A 21,792-nucleotide genomic window follows, 5' to 3' on the forward strand; every position below is an offset into this window, starting at 1 on the left:
CAGAGATTTTACTGGGAAAGCATCCTTTTTGAAGTTATTGGTCAAAATAGAAAACGTGTACAGCAGGCGCTGAAAAGCGTTTTTAAGCAATAAAAAACTGCAAATGTGTGTAAAACTCCAACCAAAGCTTTGGGACTCAAAAAACTGCCTGTAACTAGTATAAAGGTGAGAGTTCTACTCTAAATAGCCAGAGATTTTACTGGGAAAGCATCCTTTTTGAAGTTATTGGTCAAAATAGAAAACGTGTACAGCAGGCGCTGAAAAGCGTTTTTAAGCAATAAAAAACTGCAAATGTGTGTAAAACTCCAACCAAAGCTTTGGGACTCAAAAAACTGCCTGTAACTAGTATAAAGGTGAGAGTTCTACTCTAAATAGCCAGAGATTTTACTGGGAAAGCATCCTTTGTGAAGTTATTGGTCAAAATAGAAAACGTGTACAGCAGGCGCTGAAAAGCGTTTTTAAGCAATAAAAAACTGCAAATGTGTGTAAAACTCCAACCAAAGCTTTGGGACTCAAAAAACTGCCTGTAACTAGTATAAAGGTGAGAGTTCTACTCTAAATAGCCAGAGATTTTACTGGGAAAGCATCCTTTGTGAAGTTATTGGTCAAAATAGAAAACGTGTACAGCAGGCGCTGAAAAGCGTTTTTAAGCAATAAAAAACTGCAAATGTGTGTAAAACTCCAACCAAAGCTTTGGGACTCAAAAAACTGCCTGTAACTAGTATAAAGGTGAGAGTTCTACTCTAAATAGCCAGAGATTTTACTGGGAAAGCATCCTTTTTGAAGTTATTGGTCAAAATAGAAAACGTGTACAGCAGGCGCTGAAAAGCGTTTTTAAGCAATAAAAAACTGCAAATGTGTGTAAAACTCCAACCAAAGCTTTGGGACTCAAAAAACTGCCTGTAACTAGTATAAAGGTGAGAGTTCTACTCTAAATAGCCAGAGATTTTACTGGGAAAGCATCCTTTTTGAAGTTATTGGTCAAAATAGAAAACGTGTACAGCAGGCGCTGAAAAGCGTTTTTAAGCAATAAAAAACTGCAAATGTGTGTAAAACTCCAACCAAAGCTTTGGGACTCAAAAAACTGCCTGTAACTAGTATAAAGGTGAGAGTTCTACTCTAAATAGCCAGAGATTTTACTGGGAAAGCATCCTTTGTGAAGTTATTGGTCAAAATAGAAAACGTGTACAGCAGGCGCTGAAAAGCGTTTTTAAGCAATAAAAAACTGCAAATGTGTGTAAAACTCCAACCAAAGCTTTGGGACTCAAAAAACTGCCTGTAACTAGTATAAAGGTGAGAGTTCTACTCTAAATAGCCAGAGATTTTACTGGGAAAGCATCCTTTGTGAAGTTATTGGTCAAAATAGAAAACGTGTACAGCAGGCGCTGAAAAGCGTTTTTAAGCAATAAAAAACTGCAAATGTGTGTAAAACTCCAACCAAAGCTTTGGGACTCAAAAAACTGCCTGTAACTAGTATAAAGGTGAGAGTTCTACTCTAAATAGCCAGAGATTTTACTGGGAAAGCATCCTTTTTGAAGTTATTGGTCAAAATAGAAAACGTGTACAGCAGGCGCTGAAAAGCGTTTTTAAGCAATAAAAAACTGCAAATGTGTGTAAAACTCCAACCAAAGCTTTGGGACTCAAAAAACTGCCTGTAACTAGTATAAAGGTGAGAGTTCTACTCTAAATAGCCAGAGATTTTACTGGGAAAGCATCCTTTGTGAAGTTATTGGTCAAAATAGAAAACGTGTACAGCAGGCGCTGAAAAGCGTTTTTAAGCAATAAAAAACTGCAAATGTGTGTAAAACTCCAACCAAAGCTTTGGGATTCAAAAAACTGCCTGTAACTAGTAGAAAGGTGAGAGTTCTACTCTAAATAGCCAGAGATTTTGACTGGGAAAGCATCCTTTGTGAAGTTCATCCATCCATCCATTCTCTACCGCTTATCCGGGTCGGGTCGCGGGGGCAGTAGCTTCAGCAGGGACGCCCAGACTACCCTCTCCCCAGCCACTTCATCCAGCTCTTCCGGGGGGATCCCGAGGCGTTCCCAGGCCAGCCGAAGGATGTAGTCTCTCCAGCGCGTCCTGGGTCGTCCCCGGGGTCTCCTCCCGGTGGGACATGCCCGGAACACCTCACCAGGGAGGCGTCCGGGAGGCATCCGAATCAGATGCCCCAGCCACCTCATCTGGCTCCTCTCAATGCGGAGGAGTAGCGGCTCTACTCTGAGATCCTCCCGGATGACCGAGCTTCTCACCCTATCTCTAAGGGAGAGCCCGGACACCCTGCGGAGGAAACTCATTTCGGCCGCTTGTATCCGGGATCTTGTTCTTTCGGTCACGACCCACAGCTCATGACCATAGGTGAGGGTAGGAACGAAGATCGACCGGTAAATTGAGAGCTTCGCCTTTCGGCTTAGCTCTTTCTTTACCACAACGGACCGATACAAAGTCCGCATCACTGCAGACGCTGCACCGATCCGCCTGTCGATCTCCCGTTCCATTCTTCCCTCACTCGTGAACAAGACCCCAAGATACTTGAATTCCTCCACTTGGGGCAGGATCTCATCCCCGACCTGGAGATGGCATGCCACCCTTTCCCGACTGAGGACCATGGTCTCAGATTTGGAGGTGCTGATTCTCATCCCAGCCGCTTCACACTCGGCTGCGAACTGCTCCAATGAGAGTTGGAGGTCACGGCTTGATGAAGCCAACAGAACCACATCATCTGCAAAAAGCAGAGATGCAATACTGAGGCCACCAAACCGGACCCCCTCTACGCCTCGGCTGCGCCTAGAAATTCTGTCCATAAAAGTTATGAACAGAATCGGCGACAAAGGGCAGCCTTGGAGGAGTCCAACCCTCACCGGGAACGAGTTCGACTTACTGCCGGATATGCGGACCAAACTCTGACTCCGGTCGTACAGGGACCGAACAGCCCGTATCAGGGGGTTCGGTACCCCATACTCCCGAAGCACTCTCCACAGGACTCCCCGAGGGACACGGTCGAACGCCTTCTCCAAGTCCACAAAACACATGTAGACTGGTTGGGCGAACTCCCATGCACCCTCGAGGACCCTGCCGAGGGTGTAGAGCTGGTCCACTGTTCCACGGCCAGGACGAAAACCACACTGCTCCTCCTGAATCTGAGATTCGACTTCCCGACGGACCCTCCTCTCCAGCACCCCTGAATAGACCTTACCAGGGAGGCTGAGCAGTGTGATCCCCCTGTAGTTGGAACACACCCTCCGGTCCCCCTTCTTAAAAAGGGGGACCACCACCCCAGTCTGCCAATCCAGAGGCACTGTCCCCGATGTCCACGCGATGTTGCAGAGGCGTGTCAACCAGGACAGCCCCACAACATCCAGAGCCTTTAGGAACTCCGGGCGAATCTCATCCACCCCCGGGGCCCTGCCACCGAGGAGCTTTTTAACTACCTCGGTGACCTCAAACCCAGAGATAGGAGGGCCCGCCTCAGAGAACCCACACTCTGCTTCCCCATGGGAAGGCGTGTCGGTGGAATTGAGGAGGTCTTCGAAGTATTCTCCCCACCGACTCACAACGTCCCGAGTCGAGGTCAGCAGCGCCCCATCCCCACTATACACAGTGTTGGTGGTGCACTGCTTTCCTCTCCTGAGACGTCGGATGGTGGACCAGAATTTCCTCGAAGCCGTCCGGAAGTCTTTCTCCATGGCCTCACCGAACTCCTCCCATGCCCGGGTTTTTGCTTCAGCGACCACCAGAGCTGCATTCCGCTTGGCCAGCCGGTACCCATCAGCTGCCTCAGGAGTCCCACAGGCCAAAAAGGCCCGATAGGACTCCTTCTTCAGCTTGACGGCATCCCTCACCGTTGGTGTCCACCAACGGGTTCGCGGATTGCCGCCACGACAGGCACCGACCACCTTACGGCCACAGCTCCGGTCGGCCGCCTCAGCAATGGAGGCGCGGAACATGGTCCACTCGGACTCGATGTCCCCCGCCTCCCCCGGAACATGAGCAAAGTTCTGTCGGAGGTGGGAGTTGAAACTCCTTCTGACAGGGGATTCTGCCAGACGTTCCCAGCAGACCCTCACAATACGTTTGGGCCTGCCACGTCGGACCGGCATCTTCCCCCACCATCGGAGCCAACTCACCACCAGGTGGTGATCAGTTGACAGCTCCGCCCCTCTCTTCACCCGAGTGTCCAAGAGATGCGGCCGCAAGTCCGATGACACGACCACAAAGTCGATCATCGAACTGCGACCTAGGGTGTCCTGGTGCCAAGTGCACGTGTGGACACCCTTATGCTTGAACATGGTGTTCGTTATGGACAATCCGTGACGAGCACAGAAGTCCAATAACAGAACACCGCTCGGGTTCTGATCGGGGGGGCCGTTCCTCCCAATCGCGCCCTTCTAGGTCTCACTGTCATTGCCCACGTGAGCATTGAAGTCCCCCAACAGAACAATGGAGTCCCCAGCGGGAGCGCTCTCCAGCACCCCCTCCAAGGACTCCAAAAAGGGTGGGTACTCTGAACTGCTGTTTGGTGCATAGGCACAAACAACAGTCAGGACCCGTCCCCCCACCCGAAGGCGGAGGGAGGCTACCCTCTCGTCCACCGGGGTGAACCCCAACGTACAGGCGCCGAGCCGGGGGGCAATAAGTATACCCACACCTGCTCGGCGCCTCTCACCATGGGCAACTCCAGAGTGGAAGAGAGTCCAACCCCTCTCGAGAGGACTGGTACCAGAGCCCCAGGTGTGTGTGGAGGCGAGTCCGACTATATCGAGTCGGAACTTCTCGACCTCACACACCAGCTCGGGCTCCTTCCCTGCCAGAGAGGTGACATTCCACGTCCCTAGAGCCAGCTTCTGTAGCCGGGGATCGGATCGCCAAGGTCCCCGCCTTCGGCCACCGCCCGGCTCACACTGCACCCGACCCCTATGGCCCCTCCCACAGGTGGTGAGCCCATGGGAAGGGGGACCCACGTTACCCTTTCGGGCTGTGCCCGGCCGGACCCCATGGGTGCAGGCCCGGCCACCAGGCGCTCGCCTTCGAGCCCCACCACCAGGCCTGGCTCCAGCGGGGGGCCCCGGTGGCCCGCGTCCGGGCAAGGGAAAACGAAGTCCATTGTTTGTCGTCATCATTAGGGGTCTTTGAGCCGTGCTTTGTCTGGTCCCTCACCTGGTGTGTAATGTTGATTTGACCTAAACTTATGTCAGTGGCCAATCCTTGAATTCCCCCTAGAGTAGAGGTCATTGGTGTTTTAACTTTTGTCTAAAATGCTAGAGAATTATTTGAGCTGGGATGGGCTCCAGCATGCCCGCGACCCTTGTGAGGATAAGCTGTACAGAAAATGGATGCATGGCAAGGGAAACCTGAGTCCATTTTTTGTCATCATCATAAGGGGTCTTTGAGCCGTGCTTTGTCTGGTCCCTCACCTAGGACCTGTTTGTCATGGGTGACCCTGCTAGGGGCATAAAGCCCCAGACAACTTAGCTACTAGAATCATTGGAACACACAAACCCCTCCACCACAATAAAATGACAGCTCAAGAAGGGGATTACCTAACACTATTATTTTTAACACCGTCTGCATATAACAACACCATTAAAGCATTGAGATTTTTTACAGTGCGAAGTCAGCTCCACTTCTGCAGAGCATCAACAAATTGAGATAGACTCTTGTTTTTCCTCCATATTAAAATCTTTCATAAAAGGCAAAAATTTATATAATCTGACAAAAAAAACAAGAGTGAATTTCTCAGGTAAGAGCGAAGCTGACTATGTCATTGTCCGCCATGCCATTTTAACAAACGGTCTTCAATTCAAAAGTGCCACTATTTCTTTTGAATCCAAATAAAAGTTCTTCATCGACATTTGACATACTCCAAAAGTCTCATCTTTTAACGCAAAAAGACCATTTAAACCTGTATCAACGCTTAGTTTTCCTGTTCTTTATCTAGATTGTCAACTGTTTTGACGCACAGCGCAGTCGAGGACATCCTGGCCTTTCCAATGATCTCGTGTTTGGGTGGCTTCGAAGCGGCTGTGCTTTCTTCCTGAGACAAAATGGAGAATGCAGCAAAACACAAATGCCAGGAAACGAGAAATGGAAAGTTAAATATTACAAAGATAATGTTTTTTTCAACAAAGGCAATCATATATTATTGTTTATGAACATGTTATGAGTCATAATTTGGAGTCAGAGTTCTGTTGAACTATTTGTTCGTAAAAATTAGAGCCCTTTTATAAATGTCTACTGTAATGGACATGAGGATGATTTGATAGTGTTAGCTCATAGCTAAATAGCTTTCAAGTTCTTTGTTTACATTCCATTTTCTGCCCCAAAACACAGTTCTTTGTGGGGTTATAAACAGATAGATAGCGAGATAGCGAGATAGATAGATAGCTAGATCCTCTGTGGGCCAAGACCAGCACGTATGATAACTCGATAGATGGATACTTAAGATAAGTAATAGTAAGTAATAAGATAAGTAATAATAAGTCAAAAAATGACAAGGAACAGGTTCTTCAGGTTGAGAAACTCACTGAAGATTGTCAATGACCTGGATGTAACAGAGGAAAGACATTATTTGGAGAGTCAGGCCTCTTCTGGACAGAGTAAGGCGAGGCTGCCTTAGCTTCCCGAAACCAGGAAAAGTCTGCATCGATGAGCAAATGATCCCTTTTACAGGCCGCTGTCCCATCAGGCAATTTGTTCCATGTAAGCCATACCCTACAGGCTTAAAGGTATTTGTCCTTGCTTCTCCTGATGTTGGACCGTATATCAAGGGAAGAATACATTTGCTGGTCAAAGGTTGAGAATTGGGGCAGCGGCAGTACTACGCAGGGTTGAAACTGTTCCCACAGGAAGTCCGCTGTACTTCGACCGCTACTTCACGTAAATTAACCACATAGATGAATTGCTGACCAAGGGCCTTCCGGCAATTGAGACCATAACAAAAAAACGTGTCCCAAAGCCATGTCGGTTGACTGATGACAAAAAATTGAAAAGAGAAGAGACGGGATCGTCAGTGATGATAGTCAGGAGAAGTCCAGAGTTGGCAATAACAAATTGGTTTGACAACAAGCCAGTTTTGATGGCTTCTACTGCACACGGGAAAAATCCTGAAGATGTCTGCATCAGATGGTCGAACAAAGACAAAGAACAGATCCAGGTCCAAGTGAGAAGACCCGCATTCATCAAGGAGTACAATGACAACATGGGTGGTGTGGACCTCTGTGCTCATTCGGTGAATACTGAGCTTTTATCGCATGGCAAGCAGAACCAAGAAATGGACCATGCGTGTGATTACTTATTTCTTTGATGTTGCCATTACAAATTCCTGGATCCAGTACAAGTCTGACATCAAAGTGCTTAACCGATCTGAAAAAAACTGAACAGTTCCTGGACTTGAAACTGCATCAGGCAAATGGCCTGCTGAACTACCTAGATCCTGACAATGCTGACAAGAGGGTAGAGGAGCATGAGGTAAGTGAAGAAGAGAATTCCACAACGAGAATCATCGTTAAGAAAATATGGGGCCAGGCACTTGCCAGAAATGGAAGACTGCAACCATGCAGAGAGGTGCCTAAACCAAGGTTTCAAGGGCAAAACATACATGCGATGCATAAGTTGCAAGATGTTCCTCTGCCTTACAAAGAAGAGAAACTGCTTCCTGGAGTACCATAACTAAGAACTTATTCATGAAGAAAAGAGGAAGCTGAGGAGAAGCAAACACATTGAAACCTGTGCTCCTTAGGCCTCCTGACTTGAGAGGACAAACATGTTAAAGCTCAAGTCTGTATGATATAATAGCCTTTTTGTTTCACAGTTGAACAGAAACACAGGCCAAATGTGCTGTTTTTTTAAAAAAAGATTGATATTTTTGATTTCATTTCAGCCTGTTATAATTTTGTTGTGTTATGGTAAAATCGTTCTGCTGTCAACTACAGTAGACATGCTATAAAATCAAAATTAAAAATGTTTTTTTTAAATCTCTAAATTGTGAGTTGTTGTTTTTGCTCCAAGGAGTCAGGAAATCACAATATAAATCAATTGAAAGACACTTTTTTTCCTTGATTCTCAGGAGGATATAGCGCATTTCATACACAAGCTAACTTAATGTGCTTTACATGACTAAAAGCATTTGAAAACAGTAACAAAACAGCTTATAAACATTTAAGCCATGCTAAATTACCACACAACTACATCACTATGGAATACAGAGTGTTCATTTTCATTAACCAACAATCAGGGAAAAGCGCAAACGCAGTCCCCCACTACCAGAAATTATGCAGTCGAGATTCCCACATTTGGGGAATTCGCAGGGGTCAGTACAACCAGAGTGCAATGGTTGAGCCTCACCCTGGGTGAACCACCTTCTTGATCACGGTGTCTCCTCTGCCAGGTAAGTATGAGTTGGACTGGGCACGAGCACACAAGTCATTCACGCGCACGCTATCTCAAGCGACGGTGTCATCATGAGCATGTGAACAACCACACCCACAACGGAACATACGCTAGATGAAACGCTACTGTGTGCTAATACATGAAGAAATATGCTTCTTCCAAACGTATTGTGATAGTCTGCTGGGTACGTCTGGCAGAAACCTGATCAAATGATCGTGTTCCTTGGTCAAGTGGTCCACGTCGATCCATTAGAATGCGGAGATTAACGCATATCCTTTAGCCATGTATTAAGTCTGAAACATCCATCCATCCATTTTCTGAGCCGCTTCTCCTCACTAGGGTCGCGGGCATGCTGGAGCCTATCCCAGCTATCATCGGGCAGGAGGCGGGGTACACCCTGAACTGGTTGCCAGCCAATCGCAGGGCACATAGAAACAAACAACCATTCGCACTCACAGTCATGCCTGCGGGCAATTTAGAGTCTCCAATTAATGCATGTTTTTGGGATGTGGGAGGAAACCGGAGTGCCCGGAGAAAACCCATGCAGGCACGGGGAGAACATGCAAACTCCACACAGGCGGGGACGGGGATTGAACCCCGCACCTCAGAACTGTGAGGCTGACGCTCTAACCAGTCGGCCACCGTGCCGCCAAGTCTGAAACAACCAAAGAAAGAATTTTTATTTGTAAATTATTTGTAATAACAATCGGTTGCTGGTATAATGTTGTGGCCACAAGCTGAATAGCTGTTTGCTCAACATTTTGACGAAAAAACATCAATGACTCTGCCTCGCTCAACTACTTCCTGTTTTTTTCTTTGCTAACTGACAGTAGGACTCTAGCGCCATCGTCGCAGAGGAGGCGAATTACACCCCTTCCACTAATTTGGTTACACAACGTTCAAATTTGTCATGTGATAAGTGTTAATAATCGATTAAAGACATGCCAGAAACGTCAAAAGACATGAATATTTGCCATTAAACATTTCAACTTATATCCAAAAACAGTAAGCATGCTCTGCACAAGAATTCATGCAAAAAAAAACAGCAGAGTGAAAGCAAAACCAACCACTCGTGAAATATTTAACTATTTTTAACCATTATTACTGAAAACATACAAAAAGTAAACAAATGTAGTTTGGTTATAATACTTAAATATAATAATCTTAAGAAATGTATGGTCACGAGTCGGCCCCGTGTTTCACAATTAGTTTTACCTGTTGATGTGAAGTGACATCATATCCAATTTAGCATCCTTAAAATCTTCTGACTAGTCACTCGGAGGTTGACAACTTACAGGAGTCTTTCTTCCGTATTAAAATTGTCTTTCAGTCGTTGAAGGCGAAAATGCAATTTTATCATCTAATTTGTTAAGCTAACCTAACTTGACCACTCGTTTTCAAAAGTGATGTTCAGGTCACCTGGGACATCTCAGTGTTCTTATGTAAGCGCTAAATGAGTGTTTCTATTGGACAATGACTTCCTTATTAAATTATTTTTAAAAAATATATATTTTGTGAGTCTTCATTGTTAATTAATTCATATTAAAATGTGCAAGTGCACATAATGTCAAAGAGAGAGCACTGAAGACATTCAGAATTTTTTTTTACAAATAGTGAGGAAATTAAGCAAAGAAGAAGAAGAATCACCTTAATTGTCATGAACATGCACAAAATTTGTTCTCTGCATTTTACCCATCACAGTGAACACACAAACTTGTTAGTGGAACACACTGGAGCAGGGGGGAACTGAAACGCCATGGGAGCAGTTGGGGTATCACTGTCTTGCTCAAGGACACCACAGCCGTGAGTCCGGGGGATGTTGGCGGATGCTCCGGTCGGGGTCTTGAATCAGAATCAGAATCATCTTTATTTGCCAAGTATGTCCAAAAAACACACAAGGAATTTTTCTCCGGTAGTTGTCTGCGACCCATTGAATCCCGAGAGCGACCAACCCCCGAAATGAGATTCATTGGTTTTACACTACATTCTGCACTTCATGTCATATGATTGTTGGGTGTGCACGGTTAAGCATTTCATTACTTTGACCAAGTTGTGGGTGTGCAACATTCCTGGAGGTACTGCAATACCAGGTCGATGCGTGGAGTGGACGGACCAAGCCCCTATTCCATCTCCCAGTTCCAAAAATAAATTTAATATATGGTCCCCGGATAGGAGACGTATCAGATATTAAACTGATAAGAACAGATCACTTTCTTTTCCCTTTTGAGCAATTTAATTGTTACTTCCAACAGAATATTACATGAGCTCTTTCAGTAGCGCGGGAATGCTGGAGCCTATCCCAGCTATCGTCGGGCAGGAGGCGGGGTACACCCTGAACTGGTTGCCAGCCAATCGCAGTGCAATTTGTAACTTATTTCTGAATAATTGGTAAAGTCTTCAGTGCTCTCTGACATTATGTCCACTTGCACATTTTAATATGAATTCATTAACAATGAATAATCACATTCAGCAATGGAGGCGCGGAACATGGTCCACTGGGACTCGATGTCCTCCGCCTCCCCTGGAAGAGCAAAGTTCTATCGGAGGTGGGAGTTGAAACTCCTTCTGACAGGGGATTCCGCCAGACGTTCCAAGCAGACCCTCACAATACGTTTGGGCCTGCCACGTCGGACCGGCATCTTCCCCCACCATCGGAGCCAACTCACCACCAGGTGGTAATCAGTTGACAGCTCCGCCCCTCTTTGCACCCGAGTGTCCAAAACATGCGCCCGCAAGTCAGATGACACGACCACAAAGTCAATCATCGAACTGCCACCTAGGGTGTCCTGGTGCCAAGTGCACGTGTGGACACCCTTATGCTAGAACATGGTGTTCGTTATGGACAATCCGTGATGAGCACAGAAGTCCAATAACAGAACATCGCTCGGGTTTTGATCGGGCCGTTCCTCCCAATCACGCCTTTCCAGGTCTCACGGTCATTGCCCACGTGAGCATTGAAGTCCCCCAGCAGAACGATGGAGTCCCCAGCGGGAGCGCTCTCCAGCACCCCCTCCAAGGATTCCCAAAAGGGTGGGTACTCTGACCTGCTGTTTTGTGCATAGGCACAAACAACAGTCAGGACCCGTCCCCCCACCCGAAGGCGGAGTGAGGCTACCCTCTCGTCCACCAGTGTGAACCCCAACGTACAGGCGCCAAGCCGGGGAGCAATAAGTATACCCACACCTGCTCGGCGCCTCTCACCGTCGGCAACTCCAGAGTGGAAGAGAGTCCAACCCCTCTCGAGAGGACTGGTACCAGATCCCAAGCTGCGTGTGGAGGCGAGTCCAACTATATCTAGTCGGAACTTCTCGACCTCACACACCAGCTCGGGCTCCTTCCCTGCCAGAGAGGTGACATACCACATCGCGAGAGCCAGCTTCTGTAGCCGGGGATCGGATCGCCAAGGTCCCCGCCTTCGGCCGCCGCCCAGCTCGCACTGCACCCGACCCCTATGGCCCCTCCCACAGGTGGTGAGCCCATGGGAAGGGAGACCCAAGTTACCCTATAGGGCTGTGCCCGGCCGGGCCCCATGGGTCACCAGGCGCTCGCCTTCGAGCCCCACCTCCAGGCTTTTGCCTGGAGGTTGTGCTCGACATGATAATCACAGATGAGTCACATATGGACACGCCAAACAACAATTATGAAACGAATGTCAACTGTGTTGTTTTTCAACGTTTGTATCGAAAGAATGTTTCCTGATCCTCATGTTTTTTGGTCACGTGGTCCACGTCGATCCAATAGATTTAGCCGTGTATAAAGTCTTAAACAACCAAAAAATTAGTTTTTTGTAATAACAATTGGTTGTTGGTATAATGTTGTGGCCACAAGTTTTGTTATTTATTTGTTAATTTATTTTTGTTGTGGCCACAAGCGGAATAGCTGTTTGCTCAACATTTTGACAAAAATAAATCAATAGCCTTGCCTCAGTCAACTACTTCCTGTTTCCAGCTTTGCTAATTGAAAGTAGGACTCTAGCGCCATCGTCACTGAGGAGGCAAATTACACCCCTTCTACGAATTTGGTTACCATCCATCCATCCATTTTCTGAGCCGCTTCTCCTCACTCGGGTCGCGGGCGTGCTGGAGCCTATCCCAGCTATCATCGGGCAGGAGGCGGGGTACACCCTGAACTGGTAGCCAGCCAATCGCAGGGGACATACAAACAAACACACATTCACACCTACGGGAAATTTAGAGTCTCCAATTCATGCATGTTTTTGGGATGTGGGAGGAAACCGGAGTGCCCGGAGAAAACCCACGCAGGCACGGGGAGAACATGCAAACTCCACACAGGTAATGTATGGTCACGAGTAGGCCTCGTGTGTCTCAATTAGCTTTCCCTGTGGATGTGAAGTGACATCATATCCAATTTAGCTTCCTTAAAATCTTCTGACTGGTCACTCGAAGGAGGTTGACAACTTACAGGAGTCTGTCTTCCGTATTAAAATTTTCTTTCAGGCGTTGATGGCGAAAATGCAATTTTGTCATTAATTTGTTAAGCTAACCTATCTTGACCACTCGTTTTCCAAAGTGATGTTCAGGTAACCTGGGACATCTCAGTGTTCTTACGTAAAGGCTAAATAAGTGTTGCTGTTGGAAAATGACTTAATCATAAAACGCTAAAAAATATATACTTTTGGTGATTACTAATTGTTGATTAATTCATATTAAAACGTGCAAGTGCACATAATGTCAGAGAGCACTGAAGACTTTATCAATCATTCAGAAAGAGAAGTTACAAATTGTGAGGAAATTAGAACGTCTCACATTCACTTACGAAAACGAGAAACTGTATTTGCTAGGAGATAGTGGAGACTAACTCTGGCAAGCGGATTCAACATTTAAAAGCGAAATTTTACGAATACGGAATCAAGATGATAGATATCAATAACGTGTGATTAGCTGTAATTACACTTTGAAATCCCAATTTGTATGCGGGTATCAAAAATCAGAACCATCCTTGAGTTTTACTCGTATTATGAAGCAAAGTTTTTAATATAATGTTGGGACAATATCATTAATATAAACTCGAACGACCAATCGACAACGATGTCTTTCATACTACATCCCACTAGGTGTCAGTCGCGCCCTATTGACTTTTCCTTATTTCACATTAAAACAAAATCAATGAGGAAAAAAATGATGATGTATCTCTATCTTTTATCTCTTCAGTGCCACTGTCTCTAATTCGTACATCATGGCTGGCCTCACCACTGTTTTATAAACTTTGCCCTTCATCCTAGCAGGATGCCTCTTCTGTTACATAACACACCCTGACACCTTCCACCACCCGTTTCAACCTGTTTGGACCCGTTTCTTCACTTCCTGACCACACTCACCATTGCTCTGGACGATTGACCCCAAGTATTTAAAGTCCTCCACCCTTGGTATCTCTTCTCCCTGTAGCCTCACTCTTCCCCCACCACCCCTCTCATTCATGCACGTATATTCTGTCTTACTTCGGCTAATCTTCATTCCTCTTCTGTCAGCCTATCCATCACCACTGCAAAAAGGAAGGGGCTCAGGGCTGATCCCTGATGCAGTCCCACGTCCACCTTAAATTCGTCTGTCACACCTGCAGCACACCTCACCACTGTTCTGCTGCCCTTGTACATGTCCTGTATTATTCTAACATACTTCTCTACCACTCCAGACTTCCACATACAGTTCCACAGTTCCTCTCTGGGTAATCTGTCATAGGCTTTCTCTAGATCTACAAAGACACAATGTAGCTCCTTCTGACCTTCTCTGTACTTTTCCATCAACATCCTCAAGGCAAATAATGCATCTGTGGTACTCATTCTAGGCATAAAACCATACTGTTGCTCGCAAATACTCACTTCTGTCCTGAGTCTAGCCTCCACTACTCTTTCCCATAATTTCGTTGTGTGGCTCATCAACTTTATTCCTCTATAGTTCCCACAGCTCTGCACATCACTCTTGTTCTTAAAAATGGGCAACAGTACACTTTTCCTCCATTCCTCAGGCATCTTCTCACGCACTGGAATTCTATTGAACAAAAAACTGGTCTAAAACTCCACAGCCACCTCTCCGAGATGCTTCCATACCTCCACAGGAATGTCATCAGGACCAACTGCCTTTCCATTTTTCATCCTCTTTAATGCCTTTCTAACTTCCCCCTGACTAATTGTCACTTCCTAGTCCACCACACTTGCTTCTTCTACTCTCCCTTCTCTCTCATTTTCCTCATTCATCAACTCCTCGAAGTATTCTTTCCATCTACCTAGCACACTGCTGGCACCAGTCAACAATTTCCATTTCTATCCTTAATCACCCTAACCTGCTGCACATCCTTCCCATCTCTATCCCTCTGTCTGGCCAGCCTGTATAGATCCTTTTCTCCTTCTTTAGTGTCCAACCTGCCATACATGTCATCATATGCCTCGTTTGGCCTTTGCCACCTCTACCTTTGCCCTGTGTCGCATCTCAATGTATTCCTTTCGCCTCTCCTCGGTTCTCTCAGTGTCCCACACTGTGAGGTTCCACCACCAAGTCTCCTTCTCTTCTTTCCTGCCAGAAGATACACCAAGTACTCTCTTGCCTGCCTCTCTGATCACCTTGGCTGTAGTGGTCCAGTCTTCTGGAAGCTCCTCCCATCCATCGAGAGCCTGTCTTACCTCTTCCCGAAAAACTGCACAACACTCGTCCTGTCTCAGCTTCCGCCACATGGTTCTCTTCTCTGCCTTTGTCTTCCGAATCTTCCTTCCCACCACCAGAGTCATCCTACACACCACCATCCTATGCTGTCTAGCCACACTCTCCCCTACCACTACCTTACAGTCAGTAACCTCCTTCAGATAACATCATCTGCACAAGATGTAATCCACCTGCGTGCTTCTACCTCCGCTCTTGTAGGTCACCCTATGTTCGTGCCTCTTCTGGAAAAAAGTGTTCACTCCAGCCATTTGCATCCTTGTTGCAAAGTCTACCACCATCTGTCCCTCCAAGTTCCTCTCCTGGATGCCGTAATCACTTCTTTATCACCCCTATTTCCTTCACCGACATATCCATTACAATCTGCACCAATCACGACTCTCTCTCTGTCTGGGATGCTCAGAACTACTTCGTCGAGCTCCTTCCAGAATTTCTCTTTCACCTCTAGGTCACATCCTACCTGTGGGGCATAGCCACTAATCACATTATACATAACACCCTCAATTTCAAGTTTCAGCCTCATCACTCGATCTGATACTCTTTTCACCTCCAAGAAATTCTTAGCCAACTCTTCTTTTAAAATGTCCTCTTTTCCAATTTTTGTACGCTTTATTTTCTTTCTTTCGTTTACCCTTAGTGTTATGTTCTTGTTGTAGTTCGTAGTTGTAGTTGTGTGTTTCATTAAATATATCATCAAATTCTACTCGTGGTCGTATTTTGTGTGCGTTCTGAATGTAAGTCAAAATGTCGTAGTGTGTAGCAACCTTCAGATTCTAAGACTGATTAAAAATGTTTGTCGGCATTTCGCCTGAAGTTAAACTTGAAAAATTTGAGACATTAGTTTGATTTTTAACAATTAAATCAAAATTACGATAAACCGGAAGTAACGCAAAAGTCGCTCCCGCCTTATTACTTTATCCTAAATTAATTACAATTATTATTTCATACACAATCGCTACAGTATTGATGCAACCCGCGTGAGGAGATTTCAAGTTTTGAATTCAGAACACACAAAAATACAAGCTATTTCAGTAAAATCGACACGTCGCCCGCCATCTTGGGTTAATCTTACTATTTTCACGTTTGCAAGCATTTACAACGCTGTGTCTACGGTACGGAATGCTGCTCAACACAGATTACGTTTGACATGCCACACAGGTTGCAAAACTAGAGTTTTAATTCCTTTGTGTGGGGAGACAACACGTGGCATCTGCGGCGGCCGCCATTTTGTCTCTCTGCTTTGTGTATTGCAACCACGAGGCTTCGCCATGTGGTGGTTCGCGTCACACTTAGAGGCCTCCGTAGTCCGCCATCTTTGGTGTCCACGTGACATCATGTGGCTCTTCTTCGGTTGGTCTTTGCGGTCGACTGCCACCTCATGGACGTTTGCATCATGACGTAACCTGTGACCTCCCCCCTCTCGAAGTTAGCCATTAGCCACCTACCCGCTAGCAAGCTACTGACGATCGCCTACAAAGACGCCCGACCGATCGATGATTATGACTTTGGGAACAATAAATTTAGCTTGTCTGTTGCACCACATTATGATTTTCTGCTGTTTTGCGAGTGCTTTTTTGACTAGTTTTAACCACGCTGCGCGCCGCGATTGCTTTTATTAATTTAAAAGCTTCAGTTTGTGATCGCTTTCAAAACGCCGAGAGCCGCGATTGGTTTCATTAAGTTAAAGGTTTATTTTTTCATTTTCTCTCGTTTGCAAAACGGCTAAAGCCATTCAATCCAACCGCGCAACGATCGCGATTGTGATGAATTGAAACGTCGCTCGTTTGCTTCAACACAACCGCAACAATTGTACGATTGAAGCGTTGTGCCTTTTTTATTTTGAACCAATTTTGAGACTTACAACGGGAGAGTATGACAAACTTGAGCAACGAAGGCCCTGCATCACCCAAGCGATAAACGCCATCTTCCGTTCGCGTACGTGCACTGCACATTACAGTAACCACATTTAGTAGTTTAATTAGTTGCTTGTCTATTTTTAATCACTTTGGGTGACACGTGCCAAATTGTTGAACATTTGCTGGAAAAAACTGACACCTGGTCCGGTTCGCTCGAACGCGACAAGCCCAAAAGTCAGGTATCCTCCTTCGCAACCCCACAAGGGATCGCTAACAAAGAATTGGGTACGACTGCACATGCTATCCTTGAGATCATCCGCAGCTTGGCGAATAATGTGAAGCAAGACCCACGACAGCCCCTGCTTGGAGGCCACGTCCCCGAGCTCGGCCAGCCCGCCGTGATGGTCTGTTCTGACTCCGACGTCTCCAAATAGTGATGACAAGCGTCCCGTCCAACTGACTGGGCAAGCGCATAACTGACCACTGCGATGACCAAGGAACACCCATTATTAAAATCAAAATTCGCGGACCAAAACCCAGTTCCACAATCCGACCGTGCCCTGTGACTCACTGAATGACTTCAGCAACCTCCATCCATACATCCATTTTCTGAGCCGCTTATCCTCACAAGGGTCGCGGGCGTGCTGGAGCCTATCCCAGCTATCTTCGGGCAGGAGGCGGGGTACACCCTGAACTGGTTGCCAGCCAATCGCAGGGCACACATAAACAAACAACCATTCGCACAAACAACCATTCGCACTCACATTCACAGCTACGGACAATTCAGAGTTGTCAATTAACAATTAATTAAAAAGACAAGCAGCCATTTCGGCGTCTTCTCAGTAAACTCACCGCTAATGACTCATCAGGGAAATTTTACTTGATTACCACACTTGAACGTACGTTCCAACATGACGGACTCGTGGATACTGCAGCAGACATCACTGTCATGTCCGAGGACGTGTTTGACCTACTGCATGACAAAGTACAGCAAGACAGCCGTACACTTAACCTTCAACACTGTGAAATGACAATTCGCCCCCTTGCTTTGGTGAACAGCCACTTAAGCTCGCAAGTGTGGTTGCACTGGACAATAGGGCCACATTCCATCATTCATCCGGTGTTCGTGTCACCTGTCAAGTCAGTACCTTTGGTCATTGGACAAGATCTGCTAAGTCGTTTCATGCCATTAATTGACGACGCTAGACGCGACATTTATGCACAGGTGTGCCGGCCCCTGAAGCGGCCAGAACACAATAGAGAATTCTCCCAGTGCTACGCTCTGAGCCTCCTGGATGCGTCGCCGCTACCAAAATCGCAACCAGATGACAGCTTGACGAAAGGGATGTGCCCACAGGAAACGTTGAAGATGTCCACCAGTGGGTGCTCTCACGACCATTCTTCCAAGCTTTCGAGACCACAAGACGGTGAGATGGAAAACTGCGCCCTATGATATATACGCATATTACGTATATATCTGGACCTCATTGGTCCATCCATTCAGCTTTCACTCTAACCTTGATTGTGTCTTTCTTGATTAGCTGGCCGTCACTCTCGGTGCCATCTGTTTTCCCACCCGGCCCACCCTTTTATTTCCAAGGCAACGCCTGGAACCCAACTCTTCTGGTGCACCTGCAACGAACACTTGGGTTGTGCAATTCCACAGTGGTCTCCATCACCTTCTGTTGTCATGTGTCGACTTGAGCTGCTTGAAGGCTCCACCCCTCTGCTCTCCTCACTGACCTTCATCTTCACTCTTCAAAGGGACACCGGTCGATGGAACCTTGGTGATATCCTCCTCCTCTTCCTCTTCGATGTGGGGGCACACTTCTTCCTCTTCTTTTTTAATCAAAATGGGCTCCTTCCTCTTTGATGTGGTGGACCTCTTCGTCCTCCACTTCCTCTCTAATGTGAGGGGGCTCTGGCTCCTGCCGCTCTGTACGAAGATCTTCAGTGATGTCAGCAAGACAGAAGAAGACAACCCACGTGAGGAGATTTCAAGTTTTGAATTCAGAACACGCGGCACGGTAGCTGACTGGTTAGAGCGTCTGCCTCACAGTTCTGAGGACCAGTTTCAGTTTCAGTTTATTTTTGAAAGGGGACAATGCAATTTCATAAAACACATGAAGTACACATGGTTAAAAAAGCCAGAATTAGCCAGAAGGCTAGTTTTCATCTGTAGTCCCCTGGCCATGATGTAAAAAAGCAGTAAAATACATCTACAAGACAATATAATACAGGATACATAATCAAACTATACTATTAAGAGAGAATAAAACCATAATTCTTTTGATCATAACAAAAAGACAACATAACATACTTGTCTTTTAGTGTTGGCAGCTATAGGTGTTAACTAGCCACATTTTCAGTTTTTTTGTGAAGGCCTTGTATGTTGTAAGCAGTTTAACCTCCTTAGGTACTGAGTTCCACTCACCAGCGCTCCTCACTGACCAGGCTGACTTACTGAAAGTGCTCCTGCGCAGAGGAATGAGACAGTCACCTCTGACAGAGCCTCGAGTGACACGCTCAGAGCTGTTTCTTTGGCTGATGAACTCAGCCAGAGGAGCTGGGGCCAAATCATGGAGTACTTTATAAATCAAATTTAAATCTGCAAATATGTGAAGACGGTCCCAGTTTAAAAGACTGTATTTTTTTAAAATTGCACAGTGATGATAGTGCCTTGGTTTTTTATCCATCACTTTAATTACTTGTTTGTACAAAACTTCCAATGTTTTTTTTGCATTCTGACCAGCCTGGGACCAACTGGTTATGCAATAGTTAAAGTGACTAAGAATCATCGAATGCAGGTAAATTTTTGCAGCTTCAGTTGACATTTCATTCCGAATTGCATGAAAATTTGCGAGGTATAATTTGATATTTTTACACAATTTGTCAATATGGGCTTTAAAGGAAAGCTGTGAATCTATTATTAACCCAAGATATTTGTATTGGCTGACAATTTGCATTTTTTCTCCATTAACAAGTATGTAGGGGTCAGGTAATACTCTATTTGTTTTAGTGAAATACATGCCTACAGTTTTAGAAACGTTTAGCTGTAGACAGCACTCCTGCAACCAAGTTGTGACACAGGACATTGTATTAGTGAGTTTAGCAGCAACAGTATCTTTGGAGCGACCATGAACAAAGAAAACTGTGTCGTCTGCATACATTACGCACTCTGCTTCAGAGCAAACAGTGGGCAAATCGTTGATATAAAGACTAAATAAAAGGGGGCCCAATATTGATCCCTGAGGGACTCCAGAGGTTAGCCTAAGAGACTCTGATCTGCAGTTGTTAACTGATACAGATTGTGCTCGGTCATGCAGATATGATTCAATCCAGCTCACAGCTTTGCGAGAGAAGTTAAATTTTGAGAGCTTGGTAAGAAGAACAGAGTGATTTACTGTATCGAAAGCTTTCCTGAGGTCCAAGAACACCGCCCCTACAACTCCACCCTTGTCGAGAGAAGATTTTATTTTCTCAATGAAGAGGCATGTAGCCATTTCAGTGGAATGCTTGGATCTGAAACCAAACTGCATGGCGTGGAGAGAGGGGGAGCTGCTGATTAAATAATGGACAATCTGCTCTGACACCCATTTTTCTGCAACTTTGGAAATGGCCGGAAGAATGCTTATAGGTCGTTAGTTATTCAGAGAAGTTGAGTCACCGGATTTAAAGACAGGGGTAACAATAGCAGATTTCCAGGCCTTTGGAAAGTGACCAGATGAAATTGAAAGATTAATGATTGAGGCAATAGGAGGAGCAAGAGTTGAACCTAGATCTTTGAGCATGCTCGTGTCCATTCCAAAAACATCCTTTGCCTTAGATGGTTTGAGTGAATGAATTAAATCGATAACTTTGGTCTCAGTAATATTTGTAATAGTAAAGAACTGCGTTGTAGACAATGCAGGGTATTCCTTCATTTGTTTTACTGCAAACTTAGAAGAGATTTCTGACACAGATTCAATGAAGTAGTTGTTAAAAGCATCAGCCATCACTTGAGGTTCCGTCAGGATGTTTCCATTTAATTGAATTTGCATTAGTTTTGTTTTGTTATTTTGTGTAACACCCAATAGTTTTTTAAAATAATTCCAGGTTATTTTTGAATTTCCCTTCGCACTATTCAGAGCAGTAATTAAAAAGTCAGCTTTAGATTTTCTTATTTCTTTCACTACCCTATTTCTCATTGAGATAAAGTGCTGTCTATTGTATCCTGATTTGACCGACAAATTCAAGGAATGATCGCATTCTTTCATCAGTTTCAGAATAAATGTGTTTAACCAAGGAAGGCCATTCTTTCTAGCTTTTAGTTTAATTATCCGTGTAAATTGTATAATAATTTATTGTATTTTGATGGCAAATTTAGAACAATCCTCATCTAAATTTTTACCAGCGAGTAATACATCCCAGTTTACTTCTTGGATGGAATCTTGGAAATTTTGTTGTTCATGTTTTGGTATCCTATTGGATTCAGTGGTGGCCAAGGGTTTGAAGCGCTTTTTATTTAATTTTCTTGAAACCATTATAAGATTGTGATCAGACAATCCTGTGAGCATATTGTATGGCTTCAAGATCCTTTCTGGCCTATTAGTAAAGGCTAGATCAATCTGAGTTCGGGTGGAGTTTGTAATTCTCGTAGGGCCATTAAAAACCTGAGTCATATCCATATCATCCATAACCCTTTTCAATTTTTTCCTAACTTTGTTAACTTCCCAATTAACATTTAGGTCACCCATTATTATCACCTCTTTTGCAAGATTGAGTTGTTTCAGTAACATTTCCAGCTTTTCATAGAAAGCGGCATTTGATGAGGGAGGCCTATAAATAACTACAAGAATAAAAGACATTTGCTGTGACAAAGAAACAGTTAGTC

At 45.3% G+C, this 21,792-nt stretch overlaps 1 non-coding gene and 1 pseudogene across 1 annotated transcript; both read right to left on the reverse strand.

Moving 5' to 3' along the window:
* Window positions 1-8,231: 8,231 nt before the first annotated feature.
* On the reverse strand, window positions 8,232-8,395 carry LOC133473370 (U1 spliceosomal RNA). Its single transcript, XR_009787054.1, has one exon. It is a non-coding gene; the product is annotated as a U1 spliceosomal RNA (small nuclear RNA).
* Window positions 8,396-10,442: 2,047 nt separating this feature from the next.
* On the reverse strand, window positions 10,443-10,621 carry LOC133473367 (U2 spliceosomal RNA; annotated as a pseudogene).
* Window positions 10,622-21,792: the final 11,171 nt, after the last annotated feature.

This window comes from Phyllopteryx taeniolatus, unplaced genomic scaffold (genome assembly GCF_024500385.1).
Source record: "Phyllopteryx taeniolatus isolate TA_2022b unplaced genomic scaffold, UOR_Ptae_1.2 contig_24, whole genome shotgun sequence".
NCBI lineage: Eukaryota > Metazoa > Chordata > Actinopteri > Syngnathiformes > Syngnathidae > Phyllopteryx > Phyllopteryx taeniolatus.